Source organism: Mangifera indica, unplaced genomic scaffold (genome assembly GCF_011075055.1).
Source record: "Mangifera indica cultivar Alphonso unplaced genomic scaffold, CATAS_Mindica_2.1 Un_0010, whole genome shotgun sequence".
Lineage (NCBI taxonomy): Eukaryota > Viridiplantae > Streptophyta > Magnoliopsida > Sapindales > Anacardiaceae > Mangifera > Mangifera indica.
The window spans coordinates 57,789-71,837 of record NW_025401102.1 but is presented as its reverse complement, the minus strand read 5'-3'; the positions used below and the strand labels follow the sequence as shown (position 1 = coordinate 71,837).

At 28.8% G+C, this 14,049-nt stretch overlaps 1 pseudogene; it reads right to left on the bottom strand.

The window, feature by feature from the left end:
- Window positions 1-11,870: 11,870 nt before the first annotated feature.
- On the bottom strand, window positions 11,871-13,093 carry LOC123205600 (annotated as a pseudogene).
- Between the last annotated feature and the right edge of the window lie 956 nt (window positions 13,094-14,049).

Here is a 14,049-nt window from a genome sequence, read left to right as displayed (position 1 = left end):
TTTTTGTTGCTAAGAATAATGTGGAGTTTTTCATTGGGCTTTTTTAAGTCAAAGTGGACTTCGTGAGAGATAATTAAATAATAAAAAAAAATCTTTTTATAGCCATAATAATAACATGAACTCTTTTAAAAATTAAGAATTTGGTGTTAAAATACCGGTGGAGGGAAAATGTTAGTAATTTTTTATATTATCAAGTGATATATGAATGGTAAATGTAATGGATAATTTTTTGATATAGATTATGCATATTAATAATGAGTATTAAAAATAATGTGTTATTATATAATTAAATATTATTTTATTTTTTTAATTATATAAGAATATGTTAATGATAATACTTAGATATGATAATAGATCGTATCAATTCGGTCTTAATGTGACTTACTGTATTTGTGACTTGTGTTGGGTTAAAACTTGTTATAATGTGGGCTTTGTGGGTTGGATAGATTCACAAAAATTATAAAACCTACATTAATAATAAATTATGTCAAAATAAAGAAATTTAGTACGTTCTATCAAAATAAAGAACCTAAGGCGCGTTGTGAGTAACCCGGAGGTGCTTGACATATTTAATAATCCTAATTATTATAGGTTTTATTGTAATTTTATTATTTAAGTCAAAAGGATAGAAAAAACCCTATTTTTATAATCCAAATTAACTTTTCAAAATTCAACCTACAACCCAAAATGTGGGAAAGAAGAAAACAATAACCAAGTACATTCAAGAGGGAATTTGAACTTGTGCATAATACAAACTGGTTTTATTTTCCTCATTTTATACTAATAAAATAAAAATTTGTTTTGTTGTAAAAAATCTTGCTTTTATGAATTTTGATCAACAATGTTTCGTATTTTTATGTGTCCAAAGCAATATGCATTAGATTTCTCTTCAATCATTATAAGCAAGAATGTTGCATAAATATTTTCCACCAATCATAATAGTGAATATTATTAAATACATAAACTTATCATTTAGACCTTTTTATCAGTGATCGTTTGTTCAATTCTGATGTATGATGAAAATTTTCGTGATTTGATTATATTCTGATGAAAAAAAACTGGTCTAGAATTGTAATGAACCCGTTGGGAAGTTGAACCTCAATTTCTGAGGCCAAACACCGGTGAATAAAACTCATGCTAACACATGCAATGTGGAGAGGAACCAATTCTGGGGCTCATAATTGATGACAAGCCTGAACTTTTCCACGTAACTGCTTGGATCTTTTATTCACCTAGAGGGCTTGGTATGCCGTATGGCATTGATTGGTTGGACTAGGCCTTACACTCTTGCAGCTCTGTCTATGCTAACTGTAGGATTTCTGGTGGCATTCCTGGATGGGATGCCTTGGTAGGGTTAATGTCCTCATTCTTCTTAAATGGGAGGGAGATATACAAGTTGGGGTTCAGCCTTAGAGGATTTGCAGATTTTTTTTATAAATTCTGCATGAGAGGCGATTGAACATTCTGTCACTAACTTCTCTTTGATGTCGTGGAGAACAAGTTCCTCATAAGCTTAGACGGGAGAAAGCAAGATTTGTACGTTACTCCGCCGGGTAGTAGTTGCAATCGATTCCCGAAGAGTTGAGATAAAAGATCCCAACCAATGACAAGATCTTTCTGTATACGGACTGGCTTGTTGATAACCTTGGTACAGAAAGCAATGAACATTGGGTATGATGAATCTAGTAATTGTCTGGCAGGACACCACTCCCCTCTAATTAAAATATATCAATCTCTCCATGCAACAAAACAAATCTTCATCGCCTCTTACTCCTCCATCCTTCTATATTCCCCCTCCGGCACCACCACCACCGCCTCACGTGACTCCATTAGCAGCGATGACCTAGTTGAGTCACTGTGGAGGACGAATTCAGAAGACCAAATGACATCCAGAGTTTTAAAACTCAAGACAGCTACTCTTTATCTACATTAACATCCATACTCAAAAAGGCTACGAAAATTAGATGGTGGCCCATTTCGCACTATCCATCCCATGAAGAAAAGGATGAGCCTTACCCTAGCATCTTAGATAAGGTTTTTCATTCATCAATAACTAAAATGCTGACAAAATGTCAGCATTGATGGTTCAAACAACACCATCCACAAAATACCAAAGAAAAAACAAATCATAACATTTATTGAATGACAATTAAAAATATTCCTGTCTTTAAAGCTTTGCTTGGCTGGAGGAAACAATCAAAGCGGTGGCTACAATTCCAAGTGGGCTCTTGGAATTGTAACTATTAGAATTTAGAAAAGGCCAAACGACTATTTCCCACCCAAGGTTTAGCGTTTTCTCAAAAGTCCCCCCTTTAACTATGGAAACACCAAACACCCACCCATGGCCGGTTAGATTTAACCAAACCCTAACGGCTGAAAATTTTATCTCCTTTTGCCCCCCTAAACTTTAAAAACTGAAATTTTCCCCCCGCCTAAGTTTTAAAAAATGACAGTTTCACCCTAAGGTTTGGTTTTGAAATCTCCGACGACCTCTCCGGCTCCGTTGCCGACGGCCGCTCCCTCCGGAAGCAACCTCTCCTTCCGACGATCTCTTTCCTCCCATTTGGAGGTCCGATCGGCGCCCGGAGACGCCGTAGGAGACGAAGACTTCGTCGGGAAGACGACCGTCTTCCCAGACGAGGACGACGGCATCGGCTTCGTCTGGGAAGACGAAGAACTTCGTCTTCCCGACGAAGTCTTCGTCTCCTACGGCGTCTCCGGGCGCCGATCGGACCTCCAAATGGGAGGAAAGAGATCGTCGGAAGGAGAGGTTGCTTCCGGAGGGAGCGGCCGTCGGCAACGGAGCCGGAGAGGTCGCCGGAGATTTCAAAACCAAACCTTAGGGTGAAACTGCCATTTTTTAAAACTTAGGCGGGGGGAAAATTTCAGTTTTTAAAGTTTAGGGGGGCAAAATAGATTCTATTTTAGTTTATTTTTAATATTATAGCTAAAATGACGATTTTACCCCTACCACCGTTAGGGTTTGGTTAAATCTAACTGGCCATGGGTGGGTGTTTGGTGTTTCCATAGTTAAAGGGGGGACTTTTGAGAAAACGCTAAACCTTGGGTGGGAAATAGTCGTTTGGCCTTTAGAAAATTAGCCATTCAAACAAGCTTGTAAGTGTCACATGAACAATTATTTCTTAGGCTCCCTTCAAGATTTTTGAGGGTAATATGAATGGATTGATTTCATTTGATTTGGTTTGAAATATTGTGATATAATGTCTCTTGCCATTTTCCTAGAAAATTTTGTACAAGACCAATAAAATTTATAACGAACTATATATTCTATGATGGTTTAATCTATTATTTGAAAATATATGTTGTTCGTATGTGAATTTATCAAAGTAATACTAATGACTACAAATTGTTGTCCCCAAGCTTTATACAAAAGTTATAGAACAAAAGATAGGTTTGAATGTGTAATTACAAATATAATTGGACACATTAAGTCCTAAAAAATTAATCTATACATTAGATCCAGTTTCATTATGAAAATTGAGTTATTGTATTTTCCTAAAAAGGAGGAAAAAGATTGTTATCCTATATAAATACAAGATAGAGATGAAAAATGCTCTTGTAATCGATGTTAGATACTAAAATGACATTAAAGAAAACGTGAAAATATTCGAAACTATCAAGTTTTTCTTTTCTTGTTGTTTATAGATTAGAGAAGTTCTATTCGAATTTGGAGTCTACCGACATGTAAGTAACGTGAATAATTATTGTTTGTATAGTCAATCACTTTTTTAGTGATAGTCTCATATATTTATGTAAAGTGAAATTTAAGATCGATGTTAGATACTAAAATGACATTAAAGAAAATATGAGAATATTCGAAACTATCAAGTTTTTCTTTTCTTGTTGTTTATAGATTAGAGAAGTTCTATTCGAATTTGGAGTCTACCGACATGTAAGTAACGTGAATAATTATTGTTTGTATAGTCAATCACTTTTTTAGTGACAACCTCCTATATTTATGTAAGGTGAAATTTAAGATCGATGTTAGATACTAAAATGACATTAAAGAAAACGTGAGAATATTCGAAACTATCAAGTTTTTATTTTCTTGTTGTTTATAGATTAGAGAAGTTCTATTCGAATTTGGAGTCTACCGACATGTAAGTAACGTGAATAATTATTGTTTGTATAGTTAATCACTTTTTTAGTGACAGCCTCCTATATTTATGTAAGGTGAAATTTAAGATCGATGTTAGATACTAAAATGACATTAAAGAAAATGTGAGAATATTCGAAACTATCAAGTTTTTCTTTTCTTGTTGTTTATTGATTAGAGAAGTTCTATTCAAATTTGGAGTCTACCGACATGTAAGTAACGTGAATAATTATTGTTTGTATAGTCAATCACTTTTTTAGTGACAGCCTCCTATATTTATGGAAGATGAAATTTAAGATCGATGTTAGATACTAAAATGACATTAAAGAAAATGTGAGAATATTCGAAACTATCAAGTTTTTCTTTTCTTGTTGTTTATAGATTAGAGAAGTTCTATTCGAATTTGGAGTCTACCGACATGTAAGTAACGTAAATAATTATTGTTTGTATAGTCAATCACTTTTTTAGTAACAGCCTCCTATATTTATGGAAGATGAAATTTAAGATCGATGTTAGATACTAAAATGACATTAAAGAAAATGTGAGAATATTCGAAACTATCAAGTTTTTCTTTTCTTGTTGTTTATAGATTAGAGAAGTTTTATTCGAATTTGGAGTCACCGACATGTAAGTAACGTGAATAATTATTGTTTGTATAGTCAATCACTTTTTTAGTGACAACCTCCTATATTTATGTAAGGTAAAATTTAAGATCGATGTTAGATACTAAAATGACATTAAAGAAAATGTGAGAATATTCGAAACTATCAAGTTTTTCTTTTCTTGTTGTTTATAGATTAGAGAAGTTCTATTCGAATTTGGAGTCTACCGACATGTAAGTAACGTGAATAATTATTGTTTGTATAGTTAATCACTTTTTTAGTGACAACCTCCTATATTTATGTAAGGTGAAATTTAAGATCGATGTTAGATACTAAAATGACATTAAAGAAAATGTGAGAATATTCGAAACTATCAAGTTTTTCTTTTCTTGTTGTTTATAGATTAGAGAAGTTCTATTCGAATTTGGAGTCTACCGACATGTAAGTAACGTGAATAATTATTGTTTGTATAGTCAATCACTTTTTTAGTGACAACCTCCTATATTTATGGAAGATGAAATTTAAGATCGATGTTAGATACTAAAATGACATTAAAGAAAATGTGAGAATATTCGAAACTATCAAGTTTTTCTTTTCTTGTTGTTTATAGATTAGAGAAGTTCTATTCGAATTTGGAGTCTAACGACATGTAAGTAACGTGAATAATTATTGTTTGTATAGTCAATCACTTTTTTAGTGACAGTCTCCTATATTTATGGAAGATGAAATTTAAGATCGATGTTAGATACTAAAATGACATTAAAAAAAATGTGAGAATATTCGAAACTATCAAGTTTTTCTTTTTTTGTTGTTTATAGATTAGAGAAGTTCTATTCGAATTTGGAGTCTACCGACATGTAAGTAACGTGAATAATTATTGTTTGTATAGTTAATCACTTTTAGTGACAACCTCCTATATTTATGTAAGGTGAAATTTAAGATCGATGTTAGATAATAAAATGACATTAAAGAAAATGTGAGAATATTCGAAACTATCAAGTTTTTCTTTTCTTGTTGTTTATAAATTAGAGAAGTTCTATTCAAATTTGGAGTCTACCGACATGTAAGTAACGTGAATAATTATTGTTTGTATAGTCAATCACTTTTTTAGTGACAGCCTTCTATATTTATGGAAGATGAAATTTAAGATCGATGTTAGATACTAAAATGACATTAAAGAAAATGTGAGAATATTCGAAACTATCAAGTTTTTCTTTTCTTGTTGTTTATAGATTAGAGAAGTTCTATTCGAATTTGGAGTCTACCGACATGTAAGTAACGTGAATAATTATTGTTTGTATAGTCAATCACTTTTTTAGTGACAGCCTCCTATATTTATGGAAGATGAAATTTAAGATCGATGTTAGATACTAAAATGACATTAAAGAAAATGTGAGAATATTCGAAACTATCAAGTTTTTCTTTTCTTGTTGTTTATAGATTAGAGAAGTTCTATTCGAATTTGGAGTCTACCGACATGTAAGTAACGTGAATAATTATTGTTTGTATAGTTAATCACTTTTTTAGTGACAACCTCCTATATTTATGTAAGGTGAAATTTTAGATCGATGTTAGATACTAAAATGACATTAAAGAAAATGTGAGAATATTCGAAACTATCAAGTTTTTCTTTTCTTGTTGTTTATAGATTAGAGAAGTTCTATTCAAATTTGGAGTCTACCGACATGTAAGTAACGTGAATAATTATTGTTTGTATAGTCAATCACTTTTTTAGTGACAGCCTCCTATATTTATGGAAGATGAAATTTAAGATCGATGTTAGATACTAAAATGACATTAGAGAAAATGTGAGAATATTCGAAACTATCAAGTTTTTCTTTTCTTGTTGTTTATAGATTAGAGAAGTTCTATTCAAATTTGGAGTCTACCGACATGTAAGTAACGTGAATAATTATTGTTTGTATAGTCAATCACTTTTTTAGTGACAGCCTCCTATATTTATGGAAGATGAAATTTAAGATCGATGTTAGATACTAAAATGACATTAAAGAAAATGTGAGAATATTCGAAACTATCAAGTTTTTCTTTTCTTGTTGTTTATAGATTAGAGAAGTTTTATTCGAATTTGGAGTCTACCGACATGTAAGTAACGTGAATAATTATTGTTTGTATAGTCAATCACTTTTTTAGTGACAACCTCCTATATTTATGTAAGGTGAAATTTAAGATCGATGTTAGATACTAAAATGACATTAAAGAAAATGTGAGAATATTCGAAACTATCAAGTTTTTCTTTTCTTGTTGTTTATAGATTAGAGAAGTTCTATTCGAATTTGGAGTCTACCGACATGTAAGTAACGTGAATAATTATTGTTTGTATAGTCAATCACTTTTTTAGTGACAACCTCCTATATTTATGGAAGGTGAAATTTAAGATCGATGTTAGATACTAAAATGACATTAAAGAAAATGTGAGAATATTTGAAACTATCAAGTTTTTCTTTTCTTTTTTTTATAGATTAGAGAAGTTCTATTCGAATTTGGAGTCTACTAACATGTAAGTAACGTGAATAATTATTGTTTGTATAGTCAATCACTTTTTTAGTGACAGTCTCCTATATTTATGTAAGGTGAAATTTAAGATCGATGTTAGATATTAAAATTACATTAAAGAAAATGTGAGAATATTCGAAACTATCAAGTTTTTCTTTTCTTGTTGTTTATAGATTAGAAAAGTTCTATTCGAATTTGGAGTCTACCGACATGTAAGTAACGTGAATAATTATTGTTTGTATAGTCAATCACTTTTTTAGTAACAGTCTCATATATTTATGTAAGGTGAAATTTAAACCATTAACATTAATAATTTTTTCTAGTTTGAATATATTAAAATTATATATATTTTTTTTTATTTGTAGTGGATGAGACCATTATTAAATATTAATTTAGGTTAAATTTTTTTTAAAAATTTTAATTTTTGATACAATTATAAACCCGAAATGTGATGGTGATTGTGAGCTGTTATTTTTTGTTAGATTTAAAGATTATAAACTAATTTTTTAATAATTAAAAAAATATTGCATAGTACTTTACAAATAAATTTCTAATTTTTCCATCCCATGTAATTATTTATTTAATAAAATTATTTGTAATTATTTTTAATATATAAATAAATATAAATTTGATATATTATTATATAATTAAATTATTTTAAATTAAAAATATAATAATATTTAATCACATAATAATATATATATATATATTTATTTATTCTTGTATTTTCTTTTTCAAATTAAGTGTGCTGGCTCGTATTTCATGAATCACGGGGCATCTAAAATATCTAGAATAAGACCCCGTTCCTTTCAAAACTAAGCTTTTTATTAATTAGGTGATTTCATAGTCAATTGATTTGTAATTTTGTTGACCTAATTTTATCTTCCAAAGACCCATAAATATTCCACAATTTTATCAGGAAAAAAATTTACGATGATATCACTTTATGAATTGATGAATGCTTCTTGTTTGCAATTTCAAACCCTAAAATATCTAATCAAGATAAATTCTAACAATAACAACAAGAACTACCACATCAACAATAATAATAATAATAATAATAATAAAAAATCATTCGCAAGTGTAGTTTAATTGATAAAAGATGAATATCTATATACAAAAGAATAAAAGTTTAAGTCTCTTCTGATAATATATTAAAATTAAATTTTTTGACTTATGTAATTTAATGATTATAAGGTTAGTTATTAGATTCGGTATTTGTCTTATTCAACTTATAATGGTTAATTCAATTATGATGAAACAATATTGTAAAAAAAAAATTTTAAAAATAAAATCTGTTTCACGTCAGGGTTTGAGGGATTCAAATCATAGTTGTAAGTCCAAATTTGACCATTAATTGATTTGAAGCCGCCAAATCAATTAATCTATAATTCTGCAATTTTTATGAAAATCAAATATCATAAAAATATTATTGTAAGATTGTAGAAGAAGTTTCACTATTAATTATTAATTTTTAAATAATTAATATTTTTTACAATTTAAAATTTTAGACGTAACTAAAATTATTAATTTTTAAAATTTTTAAAATATAATAAATTATATATATTTTTAATAATTTTATTCTTAACTTTAATTAAAAATTTTAACAAACTTAACTTGTCAATGGGTGTTTAGACTTTTAAAAATTGAAAGATAAAACTTCTAAACTTCAACATACCTTACATGGGAATAAGTCTTTTGGCCTATAAAAAAATTTCTTGCTAGCAATAAATATTGTCTCTCAAAGTCCATCGCCTAAAATAATTCTTAGGCCATCTTCACTTAATGGCTTCTTATAGGGAATTTCTCTCAAAAAAACAAGTGACCGATGTGAATCTAAGGGGGGGGGGGGGGGGGGGGGTGGGTAGGATACAATGCAATGAGAGATAAGAAAATTTCCCGCCAGCAATAATTGTTGCCTTCCAAAGTTCATTTAATGGCTTTTCAAAGTTAAAAAATTTTAAATATTAGTAAAATTATTAAATTTTAAAATTTTAAAAAAATAATAAATTATATATATTTCTAATAATTTTATTAAAATAATGATTTTATTCTTAACTTTAACTAAAATTTTTAACAAATTTAACTTGTCAATGAGTGTTTAGATTTTTAAAAATTGAAAGAGAAGACTTTTAAACTTCAATATGCCTTGAGTGGGAGCAAGTCTTTTGGCCTATACAAAAAATTTCTTGCTAGCAATAAATAATAATGTCTCTCAAAGTCCACTGCCTAAGGTTCTTAGGCCATCTTCATTTGATGGCTTCTTATAGGGAAATTTTCTCTCACGTGGTGGAAAAAACACCACTCATAACATAACCAAAGTTTTTGTTTTAGTGGTAATATTAAGTTGATAAGAACAAGAGACTTTTAGTGACGAGGAAAGGAGCGAGCAGGTGCACAATAAAGTGGGAGACAATTTTACCGTGAGCAAATTAATGTGAGTGGGAGCAACTTGCATCAAAATTGAAAAATGTTCATCAACATTTTATCTGTTTTTCTTTTCAATTTAATTACCTTATAATTTTGTTGACTTTAAATTAATTCATTTATGTATGCCTATCCTAATCACCTTTCTTTTGATTTATATAAACAAAATCACTATTTTTCACCTGAGGTTTGATGAAAAGGTAGGTTTTTATCCTTTATATTTGAAAAAAAATAATTATTAAATTTTTTTAACAAAATCTTTTTTTTTCATAAAATTGCTGAGAAAAAAAAAACCTCCAAACTAAAAAACCTTTTATCCAGTACCAAATATTTTAAAAAATAATTTTTGTATCCTAAATTATATCAATTTGAATTAAAAATAATAAAAAAATTTAAGCACAAATATAGATAAAAGTGTTAATGACTACAACCGCATATTTAGAAATAAATTGTGATTTTAAAAAAAAATTAGGGGTGGCAATGAAATTTGATAAAATTTGAGGGTGTTTTAAAAATGTTAAAATTTTAATTTGCCCTCAATAGTTCAAAAAATGATTGTTATATCTAAAAGAACAAAATAGATACATAAGTGTGTGTATGGTTTGGTTGGTGCAAAATAAGAACTTTTTTGAAGCAGGTAAGAAAATGATTTTTTCAAATTTAAAAGGTGAAAATTTGTTATTTTATTAAACCTTGGGTAAAAATAGTAATTTGGCTTTTTTGTATTTAAAAAAATTATGATTTACAATTTGATTTGATTTGAAAACCACATAAACTGTAAATTCTTTTTTTTAAAATTTATCAATCTAAACCAACTAAATCGTAATTATTTATTATATTAGGATCAATATATTACTTATGCCTAGACTAAAACAATTCATAGTTCATAGTAAAGGAGGTTTGTTTCTTATTCAACTTAGAAACAGAAAGCAACTATTATGAATGAATTAATTACAAAATATAAGTTTAAAATGATAACAAAATATAATAAAATATATGATATTAATTAAAATAGACATAAAAATTTCTGTTTAAACCTTTTTAGTTAAACTTTGAATAAATTTAATTTTTTAAGCAAATTTAATTTAGTTTTTATTTTAATAATATCCCTCTTTGCTAATTACCTCAAATTCAATATAGTTTTTCGTTAATAACTTTTTTTTTTAGAGCATACCCTTGCATCATTATATTAATGATACATTTGATAACTTATGAATTGAATATTCAAAAACTTATTTAGAAACAAATCAATTTTTGGGGTAATTGTTGATATATACAGATTAGAATGAAAAGATGAACATAAGTGCAAAGAGTGTGTAAAGACTGCGAATGCACAAAGAATACGTGTACGATGCAAAAATATTATAATATATATATATATATATATATATATATATATAAAATAGCAGGTGCGAAAAGTGTATACAGGTGCACAAAGAGTATGAGTGTGCGAAGAATACGTGTACAGTACGAAAATATTATAATATAGTATAATATATAAAAATATAATATATATATATATAAAACAAATTATATAATATATATATATTTTTAGTGTGCACTCGCAAGCATTTTTAGCATCTACACGCACTCTTTGCACATCCGCACACTTACACCCACACGCACTCTTCGCACCTATACACACATGCACGCACCTACACACACTCTTTGCACTTATGTTTATTTTTTCATTTTAATATGTACATATTAACAATTATACTAAAAATTGATTTATTTTCGAATAAGTTTTTGAATAATTAATTCATAAGTTATCAAACGTATTATCATTATAATGATGTAACTCTAAAAGAAAAAGTTGTTGACGGAAAACTATATTGAATCTGAGATATTTCGTAGAGAGGGATATTATTAGAATAAAATTAAATTTACTTAATAAAGTAAATTTATTCAAAGTTTGCGTTAAAAAATTTAAACAAAAATTTTTATGTTTATTTTAATTAATATTTTATAAAACCTGAGTTAATTACATTCATCAAATTAATTAAAATTCCTAGTTATAAAAATCAACAAGTACAACTAAGATCAGCTGTAATCATTTAGAACAAAATCCTAACTCTTGTCGGTTTAGTTAATTAGCCACATAATGAAAAAACAATCAAATACTTAATTAATCACAATGATTATAATAACTCAAACTTCTTGTTAACCCCAAATATGTAATAAACAAATAAACAAATAAACAAAACCCATTAACCTTGAACTTCTTCATGGATTGGCATGCATGACTGTATACTATATAAAGCTATAAAAATATTTAGGCAACAAACACTAATTAAATCAATAATTAGCTAAGATTAATTTATTGATTAACAAAATTTGATTAATCATTTCCTAATCTTTATACCAAAAAGCCTAAACCCTTTACTCTCATGAACATCCAAATTTGAAACTTTATTCTCCTTCTTCTTCTTCTTCTTCTTCTTCTTCTTCTCATGATGATCATCTCTCAGTTCTATCTTCGAATTATAGCTGACATTATTATTTTGCTCCAATTGTAGTTGAGTTTCAAGCCCTAATTCACTGTGTTTTATCACATCAATTAACAAGAAATACTGCCCTTCTTTTTCCTTTGTATTATTTGTGCATTCACAATGATAAAATGTAATTATATCTTTTTCCTTCACAAATCTATTCCACCCTTTGTAAATACAACTCTTGCTGCTCCTCCAAAAACAATACCTGAAATTCCATGGCCTCATCTGTTTATCAAAAACCATAATTCCACATCATCAACTCCTCCATTTAGGGCATTATTTTCTTCTAAATTTTCATTAATATATGGGAAATATTTCACTGCATATTGCTTTGGAATCACCAGTCTATTTAGCTTACCAACATCACTTGGAGTCAATTCCTTCTGAAATAATTTTCTACAAGAGAATTGTTCATCTCCATGTGCCATTATTTGGCTGAGACTTGTATTTCCACCAGCACTGTAATTTTTATCTTCTCTTTGAGATTGAATTAGGAGAGAATCCGAAAATTTCTGCTGGTATGTTCCATCTTTAATCATGTTTAAAACTTCTTCAGTGGTGAACTGGTTTTGGAAATTCGTCTCCTGATTGTTGCTCTCTGCCCACGGGAAATTTCGGTGCGAATCGCCGCCGTGGATCTTGATTACTGCACTATCATATGCCATTGCTGCTTCTGTCTCTGATTTGTATGTTCCTAGCCAAATTCTTTGGTTTTTCGCATATATTTGTGCTCCCCAATTTCCATTTTGCTGTGGCACAACTCCTTTAAATTTCACCATTGATACTCTATTATTATTATTATTATTATTCCTGTCAGGGTCATACTTCATGCGCTTGCAAGGAGGCAAAGTTACATATGAGGTGCTGTTTGAATCCGAAGTTTCACCATTTATGTACATTTTTGCGTTTGAAACCATGCTCGATGCATCTTCTTCCATCGAAAAATATTTAAATTTATGTAAGAATAGTAGAGAGATGCAGAGTTGAAGTGAAGCGAAGGACAAGACGATTTTATATGAAGAGGAAGAAATTGAAAGAAATATAAAACTATTTGAAATCTGGTTATTAGAAGATTGATTTTTGTTGCATGAAAATGGTAATGTGTTTCTTTTTGGGAGGTGGAGAGTTCAATGCAACAAAGAAAATTAATTAAACTGACAACAAAAATTGAAACGAAAAATTAGTATTCAAAATTGCTTTCATTCAGTTAATAAGAGAAAAAAGTTCAGAAATGTTGTCGTATCGTTAACGGAAAATTACAAATCCTTTTTTTAATAAATAAAAATTTCTCATATAACTCCTAAAATTTTCTTTTAATAAAAAAGGGGATTTATGCATAAAAAAAATATAAGTTTAAATATTTTCTAAAGACATATTATGATCAAACTTTTGATTTACCTATTCAATAGTTATGGAGTTGGTTACTTAATCTAGAATTTGTCTTACGCGGTGTTGGCTTGGCCTAATGTGGCGGTCCGACTTAGATGAAGTTTCCCATTAATTTTTTTTCTCATATATTTTTACAGTTAAGTGTATAAAATTGTAATTTTATAAATTTCTTTTATTTATTTTCTTCTTTAAATTAGGTATTTTTTTCTTTTGGTTTAAGAAAATTTTAAATATAATCTAGTACATGTTAGGGATACAGGGAATAGAGTGGCATTTATAAGTTCAAAACTTTATTAAATTGAAATAAATTAGTCTATATTATAAAAAAAAGTCTATAATAATTGAACGAGATTTGGATAACCAAATCTAGGATTTGAACGAAAGTCAAAAAGGGAGAAGGGAGGAGACAAACGGAGAGAATTATGAGAAAACTATTTAGGATAATTTTCAGGCTAAAGGACTTATTCCCACCCAAGTTTTGATGTGTCCTCAAAGTCATACTCAC